At 28.9% G+C, this 12,761-nt stretch overlaps 1 protein-coding gene across 6 annotated transcripts in view; it reads right to left on the bottom strand.

The window, feature by feature from the left end:
- Nucleotides 1-2,032, bottom strand: part of LOC124359585 — a 109,861-nt gene extending 107,829 nt beyond the window's left edge. For 3 of the 6 annotated variants that reach the window (XM_046812466.1, XM_046812460.1, XM_046812467.1), the window contains exon 1: nt 1,739-2,032. The gene's annotated coding sequence lies outside the window, so the exon portion shown is untranslated. The remainder of the gene's footprint in view (nt 1-1,738) is intronic. The other 3 variants (XM_046812463.1, XM_046812464.1, XM_046812465.1) reach the window with 1 other exon arrangement.
- Nucleotides 2,033-12,761: the final 10,729 nt, after the last annotated feature.

The following is a 12,761-nucleotide window of genomic DNA, read 5'->3' as shown; positions in this document are numbered from 1 at the left end:
TCTCTTTCATCCATTACCCATTTTACAAAATAATAATAAAAATGATCGATACCTTTATTAGTACTACATCATGCAAAACTAACAACCTGAATTAAGTGTATTTGAACAAACCCATACAGAAAGAGATTTGCATGGTCCAGTGAACAGTCTACATACAAAATGGCTTAAGGACAACTACAAGGAACAACAACTACCACACATAATGAGAAGTAGACATGAAAGAACTGAGTTGAAAGAAATATAACATTTTTATTGGAAAGAACTAGCCTATATATGAAACCGTGAACACCTGGTTGATTAATTTAGATATATTTTTTTTAATCATGACAGATAAATAACTTAAATAGCTTAAGTAATTAAAGTATATATAGGGTAGTAGTTACTGGACGTTACAGAACAATGTCTCACACATCATTAAAATTTAAAAAGTACTTATTCTTTCTTTTCTTCTTCATAAGAATTATTTCTGAAACTTTATAAAATAGATGTACATATGATAAAAAATTGCTTGTTACGTACAAAAAAATATGTGGTAAGCCTAAGTTATGTCTGTGAAGTCAAAAGCAGGCATATTTTATTGGTTAATAGGCTATATGCATATTTCGAATAATAAGAACATTTAATTTTAAATTCAAATTATTAATTTTTAAATTCAAAATATAAACTGCCAAACTGGTCAAAACACAAAAAGTCATTTCTATAAATTAAATTTTATGATTTGTATGGTTTTTATAAACATCAACATAAAAATACAGGTAGCAGAAAAGAGACACAAACGTTATCTAGTCAATAAATTTGAGAATTATACAAAAGTTATGTTTACTCTAAAAAAGAAAAAAAACTAAAGCACTTTTGTTAGAACAAATTAGTACAAAATTTTGAGTGGTGACAGTTTTTGTGTAGATCTTAGAAACGTATAGGCCTAATACTTGTTTGTGTGTTGAATAAGAGATGTCTACTTATTAGTTATACTTATTCACAAATAAAAGGAATGGGATCTGGCATATGTTAATAGCTAGAAACAAGATTATTTATTGCCATTGAAATGTTGTTTTATCTTATAAAAAGATAAACTATTACACTTAGACCTGATGCAGTTGCACCCTGTCAATGAATTGGTATATGGAACTAAAAATCAATAGCTAAGCTAATTTGAATAGTAATCAGCAACATACAGCATGAGACACACACATATCACCCAATACATATAGGTACGAAAGTACAGAATTTTAAAATTAAATATAAGTATACGTATATACTTTAGTGTCATTTAAATTCAAGAATTGCATTTGTTCGAATTACAATGTATTTTAACAGACTGCTTAGTTATTCTTAATTTTGACTCATAAAGGTTCAAAAATTATACAAAAGACAATTTTTAATATGAAAAATCAATCATAGGGCAGTAAGTTGGAAAATCAACTTAGTTATTAGGTTAACCTCTTCGTGATGGTTGCATATATATAAAAGTAAAAAAATAATATATGAATGATATTTTTTGCCTTTTTGAAGATCAATGTTTTTAAAACTAATAAATGTGTGAAAATTGTATATTCACATTTAAGTTAGTAAAATTATGAGGCTTTTTTATACGTAATTTTATAAAACTGATAACTAGTTGTACTTTGGTATGTGTGCGATTGCCGATTGGTTCCACTTCTAACAACTAAAATTAACCTATAAATATTACATTGGTCATGACGAAAACTTAACTTGTAAATGATCATTTATACCTTACCCAGTCAACTCAAGTTTCTCGTACACTGGAGAAGTCCAAGAACTTAATCTTACTTCCACCATACAAATCAATATGATGCATAGGTTAGACACTGGTCGTCGAGATGATAATTTCACCACTCATAAAACAATAATGGAAAACTTTATCTGATCTATAATTATAACACTGGTAGCAAAATACTATAAATTTCCCCGAAGTTAAGTTATATTACACTTATATTAAAAAGAAACCAAGGATAGAAACTATACACAACAACACTGATCCGACGACAGAAGGGGATCAGCTGGAGTAGGGGGAAAGCTTTGATGTTATTGGTTCCTGCAAACTCAACCTTTGGCGCCAGCCCACACGTTTGCGCATGCTTGCCACTATTGAGAAATAAATACTGCTAATAATACGATAAAAAATAGAACTTTTTTGAAGTTTGTAAAACAATTAGCATAGTTAACATTTTTTTAGAAATATAATTTCCTTCTTGTCAGATTAAGCAGTAAAGTGTATTATGAAATAAAAATAACTATGTTTGTGAATTAAGTTGGTACTAATTTATATTTTTATCAATCTAATTGTATTATTGTTATAAATAATAAATTATAATTTCTGTAGTATTATAATTAAGGACTACATAAACAAGTATAATGCCAATCAATTTTGGAAAATGGTTAAGAATATTAAATAGCAACAAAAATATACATAGTAAGGTTTATCCTGTCCTACTTTATTATATACAGTTTATGTATGACTCTTTTATTTTATATTAAAAAGGTGTTATAAAACAAAAGTAATATTTTAATTATATATATTTAAATCTTCAATATGAAACAGGAAGAAGATATTAATTAACAATTTCTATATTTGGGATTAAACCATCTTCAGGAAAGAAATAAAACAAAACAAATAGGGCTATAAGACTACAATAAACAGAACATCAACACAGAAAATAATACCTAATTCAGAACTAAAAATGAAACAAAATTTCTTAATTTGATATTTAAAAGCACAGTAACACTGCACATGATAAAATTTAGGATGAATATTGTTTTAGTGCTAAATGTAGTGAGTGATATTGAAAAAGGCTCATAAAAATGTTACATATTAATTCATAATAATAACATTTCCAAATTTAATTTGATTCAAATAAAAAATAACTACCTAATAATAACAATATTTATTTTTATTCTCCTGTAATTTATTGCATATTTATAGACCATTGATTTTTATTTAGATAATAGTAATATTTCTCATCATTATTTTTAATGTGTTCTTGCAATTTTATTTTCAATTATTGTGCTTTTTGTATTTTTTTTTTTTTTAGAATGTTATCCAATTAATTATTGTATTTAGGTTTTATTAAATTAGGTATATATAAAAATTGTTTTAATAAATAGTTTTTTTTTAAATTTATTAGCGTTTTAACAATGCAACTATACAAATAAATTACGTAGTGCAAAATAAAGGAGTACAAGATTATTTACATATTTAGTGCAATTATGTACTTTATTTTGACTCCATTCAGTGTTCCAAAGCTCCATCATAAGTATTGTGCAATGCACCTTTCAATCCATAATCCTTCATTGGTATTCCATACCTTTTTCTCTTCTACCATGGATCAGCTTACAAAATATGTGCTTTATTTAAATTTAATTTTATGCCTCCATTAGGAATGTTTTATTACTTTCTTTAAACTTATAACATAGGTACTAATAACATAAAGATAGTGAAAAGTGACCTAGATGCTTCAGCACTAAAAAACATACTGACTAAGTGGCAAGAAAAAACATCATACTTACACAGATGCTATCAAAACACTGCTGTGTAAAATATACAGTACTATAAATATAGCATGTTAAATATATTTAAATCATACTAGAATAAGGCAAAACAAAAGTTAAATAGTATTAAAATGATTTATGATAAAAATGTATAGATAATATAAATTTGCATTAAGCCTTCCAAAGTTAAAAAAACAAGTAGCCAAAAAGAAAGGCCAGAAACAACCAACAGCAAAAATTTATTGACAGAGTATTAACTAAGACTATCATTTGTGGGGCTGGAAAATGTCATGTCTGTCTATCGTCATGATATTTCAAAACCCAAATGACCTATAGACTTGGAATTCTGCATAAACCTTCATTTCTATAGAGGCATCAATAAGTTTGATATTAGTGTATGTCACTACATTGAATTTGAAAGACAATGAACAAAAATGTGAATGTATTATGTGGTATAATATCTTGAGAAAGATGACCTGCAGTCTTAAAATTTTGCATGAAACTTCATTTCTACATACACAAGAATGAGTTCTATAATGGTGCACGTCCAACCATGGAACTTGTATTTGGCTGAGCCACATGTGTATCACTCAGTAGGCTGACACAATTTCTCTTTTATCTGCCTGCTGATATGAAAATTTATCTTCAGTATGATGTCTGTCTCTGTATGTGTATATCTCCAGAATTAAATGAGCTATACATTTGAAATTTTGCATGTAACCTTATAGCAAAGCCTGTTATGCGACATATGGTGTGGCGTACTCCTACCTGGAATTTAAAAGACAAATTAGTAAAATTATAAGAAAGAAATTTTTTAACATAAAGTGAAAATTGAACCTAACTCAAATTTATTGAAATAGGGAAGAAATGCTATACATGCTTTAAGTAGAATAACTGAGTAATTCTATCGATGGATAAAGAAAATGATACAGTATTTATAGAGGTAGACACTTGAAAGGAGGAAATCAATAAGATAATCAAAGATAGTCTCAAAAAATCAACTATAAATCATACAAAGCATACAACTTTATTTATAAATAAATCAAACAAACCCGTACAGATAGAAAAAGTCATTAAAAAGAGAGATTTTATGAATTCTGACCTGTTACCATTACTGATGAATGGATTACCAAATAGTGTATAAAGAAAACATGTTAATGAGACCTACTATTAGCTCTATTAGTTCATTAATACAAGTAGTCAAATATGTCTCCACTATGTCTCTGATTGTTGGGAAAACCAACACAGACATATTATTTCAGAAACGTAGGATGTTTTGTCAAAAAGAAATTGTAAAATACAATATCATGTAACAGGAGTGGTAAGATGATCTTTGTGGATAGTAATCCTGTTCAGGAATCCACATCTGTGTGTTTTTTAGGACTTTACATGGACTCTAATTTGGATTTGTCATTACATATTAATCATGTATGCCAAAAACTAAGTGCCTGTACATATTCATTGAGATATTTTTCCACATTTTTATGTCGGTAGACGCTTAGGTTGGTTTATTTTGGATATTTTGTTCCTATTCTGATGTATGGGCTGATCTTTAGGAGACGGCCCCAGTTAACTCTGTTGGGAGAGTTTTTAAATTGCAAAAAAGCTGTTAGAGTGATGTGTGGCCTGGGTAGTTGTGACAGTTGTCGGACAGCGTTTACTAATGAAAACCTTTTGACTTTGCCTCCACTGCTTATATTTTATGTCTCAATGTATACATTCAAAAACCTGCAATATTTCTCTACATATAATCATCTGTATTCTACCAGAAATAGAGATACACTCATCATTCCGCACCACCTCAGCAACATCTTCAAAAGATTCATGTCATATGTTGGTCCCAAAATATTCAATGCTCTACCGCATAGAGTGAAAACTTCTTCAACTGAGGCATCCTTTAAAAAGAATTTAAAGCAGTACTTGTGTAATACATAGTTCTAATATTATATAGTAAAATATATTTAATGACTATGTTCTAGGCATGTATATGTCTTTGAACAATAACTATTTTGATTTTATTTGATTTGATGGAATCACTCTTCGCTGAAATTATAGTTCCTGGAGTCGTTCAAATAATTAAGGAAATAATATCCTGAGGAACAGTGGAATTGACTGAAATATGCTTTGAATGAATTTATTTCCTTTTTAACGATCACTTCTATGATCTAACTGACAGGAGTTAATTTGATCTCCAATGTTACATGTAGCGGCAAAATTACATTGACAAAACTTTGGGAAGATTGTAACTGAAGTAGGGCAGAAGAAATTAAGTTATACAATGTGTAGATTTTGAATAAGCAATTTGATTACATGATAAAGGCAATTCCTAAAACATATGACTATCATTCATAAAAAACACAATGATAAAATAAGTTGAAAACTGTACTTTATCATTTTTGAACATGTGGCAATGGGGACATTTGTCAGGAATCAAGGACATTCAGTGTTGTTTTCTATCTGAAAAAATAATGAAAGTTAAATGTCAGAATGTGTTATAACTAACTAAATTCATATTGAAGTAAAACATCTGAAAAACTGGCATTTCTTTCTTCTTCTAAGGAATGATTAATGATATTGACAGAACATAAAAAATTCATAATATTGTAATATTTTTCTAGAAACCTTAAAAATTGAAGGACTGTTTGAGATGGTTAAGGACACATTCTACTGAGCTAGTATGAAATTAACTAAATATTACAGTTGATATAAAAATTCTGGATGTATTTATGATAAGAATAAGAATATGAAGAACAAGAATATTTTTCATTGTCATTCAGGCTTGATGCTTTGACAAAGTCATTAATTTTTAGCAGTATTGCGTCACTAACCTACTTGAATAAATAATATAACAAGTTACGACAAATAAGTCAATAAATAGATATGATAAAAACATTTATCATACAGTAGTACAGGTACTGAAAATTGTAAGTAATCATGAAGAATGGTAGTTACAGACATAATTATATGAATTGTTATATTGTTATAAGAACAGTAGTATTAGTGATTACACAAGCATTTCCCTAGTTGTCATAACAGGTAGTGCTAATGATGAGTTCAAAAGAATACCTTTATTTTATTTAACATATATTTTAATTTTATTTCTTAGTTTTATAAAGAAAAAAATGTATCAAAAATTGTTGTAAAACAATAAAGTTACACTGATGAAAAGTAAATCGATAAAAAATAAAAAGTGTCAGTCCCTGTTGATGAATTCAGCAAGAAATAAAGAGGTTGGTAAATTATACAGATGCTAAACTCTCTCTTCAGATCTTATACTCTACTTAACTCTTCTGAAAAATAATTATTCAGTCTACAACCATATGTTGGATACCTATTTGTTTGAAGAGCATCTCTTTTAGGGAGATGGGGATGAAGAATAAAAAATAGAAAAATGCTTTGGTTTTCAAATTAATATCAAATCTAACAGAATCAATTGAACTGTACAGCATTTATGTATGTTATAGGCAAATAAACCCTTGAAATTTTTTATATTTATTTTGCAGGTGAGAAGGAACTGAGAGGTCGCTACCTCAACCTTCCTACTGATATATAGAACTCCTTTCTTTTTCCTTTTCCTCTGATGATTGAAAGATGGAGAATTTTTGACAGAGGAAAACCAATTATGTGGAAATACAGTGATATAGTAGCATGAGTGATAGCTGAAAACAATTGCTCACACATCATACTAACCATGACCAATAAATACAGGGGAAGCATCTAATGTTCAGTACAATGAGAATTTCAGAACTTGAGTGGGTCAGAGAAGTGCTACTACTAGGTTAGAAATGAGGATAATGTCCTCCAGTGGAATTGTAGGGAATACAATATAATCCATGTTCTGGATTTTAACAGACTAAAGATTTTAAATGTAATTCGTTGAAATTTCTGGAGGTGGTCAGTGATGAAATTCTTTAACATTGTTATCGTGATTTCAAAGGTGATAATAGTTTATTCATTCAGAAGTATGTTCCAAGAATACTAAACATAAAAAAGTTCCCACTCTGAAATGTTTAATAATTTCAGAGTTTCAATTGCTTTGAAAAATAATTTTAGAATAACTGAGATTATCCAGGGCCAAGTGTATTATTGAATATATCATGCTAAAAACTTCAACTACTACAATCCCTTGGCTAGATTTATTAGACTTTACAGCCTCATGCTAGTATGAAGACCTGCACTCAACTTTCTGACCTCCAGAAATTAGTTATAGTTTTTATATTTATGTAATTAACATTTATTAAATATTCCATATATGATTATTTTATTGCTTCACCATTAATATACAAACTGAGTTGCAGTATGATCTCAGATTTTACTTGTTTTTTTTACAAAAACTTGCCTATTGCTGTTTGTAATGTTAGTCAATTTTAGATTTTGCCTATCAACACACTTGTTTATTTAACTTATTTACCCATAAGTCATTTACTAATGTCTCTGTTAATTCGATTCTTATGTTGCTATTGTGTTGCTTTCATATGTGTTGTTATTTTCTTCATGGTAGTAGAACCGTATCCCTGCCGGTGATTAGTTATTGTCATATAGTTTTGTTATTCATAGTATGTATTGATCTTCTTCCTATTTCAGATATATGCACTACTATATTGTTTGTTTTATAATATTGTTTAAAGTTTGTTATTGACAATGGAAGGTTTGAAAAGATGATAGGATTTCGTACATTTGCCATCGTTATATGTTACAAAAGGTATAACACAACATTGTAAACTGGTTGATTGCCATTGAAATAAACTTGTAAAATTTCAAATTCTCTTGAAAACGTACACCTTTATTTCATAATAGTAACTTGAGAGAGTGGAAATTTATCTCAAAATTTACATTGAAATTTGTTGGGAATTAGCCATATTGCTTTATCGGTTGACTCACATTACAAATATTTACATTTTACTTAAGTTTATTTTAAGTATTGGGTTTTAACATTTTTAAATACTCCTAAGTGAAAAACCAATTAGAGTACAGAAAAATTCTAATAATTTTGTTGTAGGGTAAAGTTAAATTTTGAAACAACTAACATTAATGATAACAAACATTTTATTGATTTATAACAACATTAAATTGTGTTATCAACATCATTATTGAAACACAAAACAATTTTGAGCTATAAGTGTTTTCTACTAACATCTTATAATAAAAAACAATAAAATCAAATATAAATGAGTATAACATTGGAGATATACAAATAATTGAATATAAACAATATTTAAAATGTATAAAATATTAATCTTAAATTTTGAATTTAGTTATTTATATAATGTTTTGCTCCATAAATTTATCCGCTGTATATAAGGCCCTGTACAATATTTTTTTCAGGTTTCTTGTAAATGATTTGTTATTGGTTTCTAATTTAATACATTCTGGAGGTTGTGGTAATCCCTTCCCTCAAATGATTTACATTTAAATTTTTGAATGTAGTATTGTTTATAAAATATATAAACAAGCCAAGGTCAAAAGTTTTTATTCTTTAAAGCAGATTTACATGACTCTCTCAATTGTAGTTTTTTAATGATTCGTATGGACTTTTTTTGTAATACAGTCTCTGAAACTCGTTTACATTACAACATCCGTAAATAGCAAATACCGTATAATAAGTGAAGATATATAGGGTGATAATAGGCCAATTTTAATACAGTTGTGCAATATTGCTTGGATTTCTCAATACATATAGCCCAGAAGAAACTTATGAATTAATAGTATTGATGTGTTTCTCAAAAATTAATTTTTTATCAATATAAATTTCAAAAATGTTTACCTTCTTAATTATGGGTTTATCAATGATAATGTTTTCAACAACAACATGTCAACTATAACATTTTAGATTTTGCTATATTAGTTTTAAATTAATACTTAAAAAAAATAATGCATATGAGTTTAAGTCCATAAAAGTGTTTTAAATCATTTTAATGATTTTTCTCTAAAGCAAAAAGTCATATTATCTGCACATTTAATTAAATTTTCCAGATTTCAAGGATGAATTACAATTATTTTACATACAGTAGAAATAATATGGGATTAAGATCGATCCCTGACGGACAATAAATTCCAATTTAATTGGAAGTGATAACTTTCCATCCACTTCTACTTGTTGAGTTCTATTGGCTTGGTATGGTTCTAGTCAATTCTGTGACACTCTATGCATCCCAAGCTTTGAAGAATGATCAAAAGGATCTGATGATTTACACTATCAAACGCTTCCGATAGATCTAGGGAGATGCCAATTGCATGTTGGTATTTTTCCAATCTCTTAACTATTAACTCCATTAGGAGTGATACAGCATCAATGGTTGACTTTCCTAGTAAAGTATTAGTATTAGTAAAATTGGATTAGTATATGTCATATTCGCATTATAATTGGATGATTTTTTTTTTCTATGGTATTAATAAAAACTTATTTAAAGCATTTGCTACACATAAAGGATCATTAATTTCAGTTCAATCAACTGTAAGTTGAAAAAGGTTTTTTTATATTTCTCATTATTTATTACATCCTAAACTGTTTTTTGAGAGATTGTCATCTAAGCAAAGTTTTTTATTTACTTTGTATGCTTTTGCTGCTCTAATTACTTTACAGTAAATTCGTTTTTACGATTGGAAAAAAAACATTTTATGATTTTAGTCATTAGGCAGTTTTGTTTGTTGTGGTACATTTTCACATGCTGTAAGAGACAAAATCTGAACTTATTGCACATTTCTTCGGTGTTTCCAGAAGATCCAAGAAACTCCCAATCTTGTTGTTGAAGGTAATTTTAATATATTGTTTTGTTTTAATACTCGTCTAGTTATTACTTTTTCATGATGAAATTTTTGAACTCCAATTTTCAGTAAAAAAATGTTGCTATAAGATGTAATGAATGAAGAAAAACTTTCATCCTAAGTTAGTGGCGCCACTGGCGCAAATGTGAATTTAGCATTGGCTAATTTGTAATCAGAGTGGAAAAAGGCTGTAAAACATCATTGTTTGTGTAGTATGAGTCAAATACCCATGGGTGTGCATGATGCCATCGGTCAAATTGGGAAGAAAACATGGAATCACCAACTTCGATTGAGTTGTAAGCAATACTTGAGTTGCAAGAAAAGATTATAAATTGAAACTGCATGGTAGAGTACTCGCTATTCAATTACAGGAAGTACAGTATGGACTATCAGCCAAGTGAGTGTGGGCTATGAAAGATGCAATTACTCAAAGTGCAAGGGTTTGGGAGCCTCTCACAAGGCTATTTATTGCCACATATCCACAGAGCCCTTACGTACCCGCTATCGCCGCAACTGGTAATCACCACTTCTTAAAGAATAACCAAATATGGAGGATAATTCCCTGATACTTAAAAAAAAAGTTTATACATTGTATTATTTTAATTCATAATCATATGCAAGATGTTACAGACCACCTGTATCAAATATCTAGTGCTTAAACGGCTAACTGCAGAGGTTTAGTTTGAACAGATTACCCAATAAATCAACTCAAGAGTATTTGTTTAAAATAATTTCAAATCTGTACAGGATAGTAAAATACAGGATGTTCCAAGCAAGGGGCTCATATTCCCAAATCTCAAAACTTTCGAATGCAAATGATTGAAATTATATTTATTAATGTAAAAAATAAAGCTTTTAAAATATTTTGTTTTACTTTTTGGCCTCTTAATTGTCTAACTACTTGTAAAGAGACAATTTAAATAACTTTTCAAAAATATTGAAACTATCATCTTGAAATCAATATCAAAATCTTTACAAGCATATAAAGTGGTTTCTAAGGTAATGGACTTGGTTTGGCTACAAGCAGATACACATTTAGGATGTAATGTTAGATATTTCCATGATGAAAAATTAATGGTTTTTCAGATATTTGCCAACTTACTCCGTTACAAAGATTACAAGAGGGCACAAAGATTACAAAACTTGTAGGCCTACATATGGCAAATGCCCCAAAATCCTGTTATCCTTTTAAATCATACATTGTCATTAACAAACTTTAAATAGAAAACCACAATAACATTATTACATACAAGGGTCCCACAAGGAAGGTTTTTTACTAAACATTAAATAAAATGTCAAATAAACATGGGTCTAAGAACGTTTAATGTCCTAGTTCATTCATTTCACAGGGACTTGTATTTTTTCATTACACATATATAAATTATGTAGGGCCTATATAAACAAAAAAAAGTTTCAAAATTAAATTTAAATTCCTTATTTGCTTTTTGTTTTTCAAACTGAAAAGCATATTTATGTACCTATAAATTTAGCAAGAGAGTAAAGGGAGGGAAAAAAGAACAAACTATGATTGGTAGAGACGCAAATGTACTCTATCAAGGTGATTGCTAATTGCATGAGCACCTGTACCTGTAATCCACTAGTCAGAGAACCATAAGGCCATGCTACTGTATGAGTAAGGCAAAAGATCTCAAAATACCAGTATTACATTCAGTATCTTTCAGAGTATAGATGAGGATGCATGCCGAGGTAAACATGTGGATAAACCCCCCAGGGGGAAGGGGGAAGTTCGTTGACTTTTAAATTTGTGAAACATAGGTACAGTGGCGCACCCAGCAATCCTTCTCTGGGGGGTGTCCGGAACACTGTGAAGTCGGAGGTATGAAAACACTTGCAGATCATTGGGGGGGCACAGCGGCTCTCCTCTGGTTAATTTTTGAAAAAATTTGATTTTGAATGGTTTTTATTGTACTATTGAACTAATAAAAAGCAAGTGGTGCAAAGTGGAGGTTCAGTGTATTTAAAGTTTGCAGTAAAAAACCCACTCTACCACCAATCGTCAGTAAGCTTAATCTGGGATAATTAACAACTTAATCTGCAACAAATTATAAAGTTTGTTTAACTAAGACAAAAATTTAACCATAAAATTAACAAAATAGTTGTTTAAAATCGCAAATCAAGACCAAAAGCTAAAATCTTAATGTTTACTTTCAGATCGAAAAGTAGGTATGGATGTAAGAGTTTAAAAGTTGACCACAAACTAAGTAATAGAGCTACAATAACAGGAATTATATTAAAATTTAGCTTGTTTTATTTCTGCATTTCTACATATAAAACTGTTTACCAACAATAACTTCAAGTTTTTATCTGGATAACAACAACAAAAATACTGGTTTTAGCGCTTTCCAACCAAACTGCAGTTTTGAAAACTCATAACTTAGAAACTTGTTACTCGATTAAAAACCAAATATTTATACAAGAAATTTACAATTGATATAATAATTACTGTAATTGATATAATAATTTTA

Source organism: Homalodisca vitripennis, chromosome 4 (genome assembly GCF_021130785.1).
Source record: "Homalodisca vitripennis isolate AUS2020 chromosome 4, UT_GWSS_2.1, whole genome shotgun sequence".
Classification (NCBI taxonomy): Eukaryota; Metazoa; Arthropoda; class Insecta; order Hemiptera; family Cicadellidae; genus Homalodisca; species Homalodisca vitripennis.
Note: the sequence above shows the minus strand (reverse complement) of the source record. Positions and strands in the feature narration are given on the sequence as shown.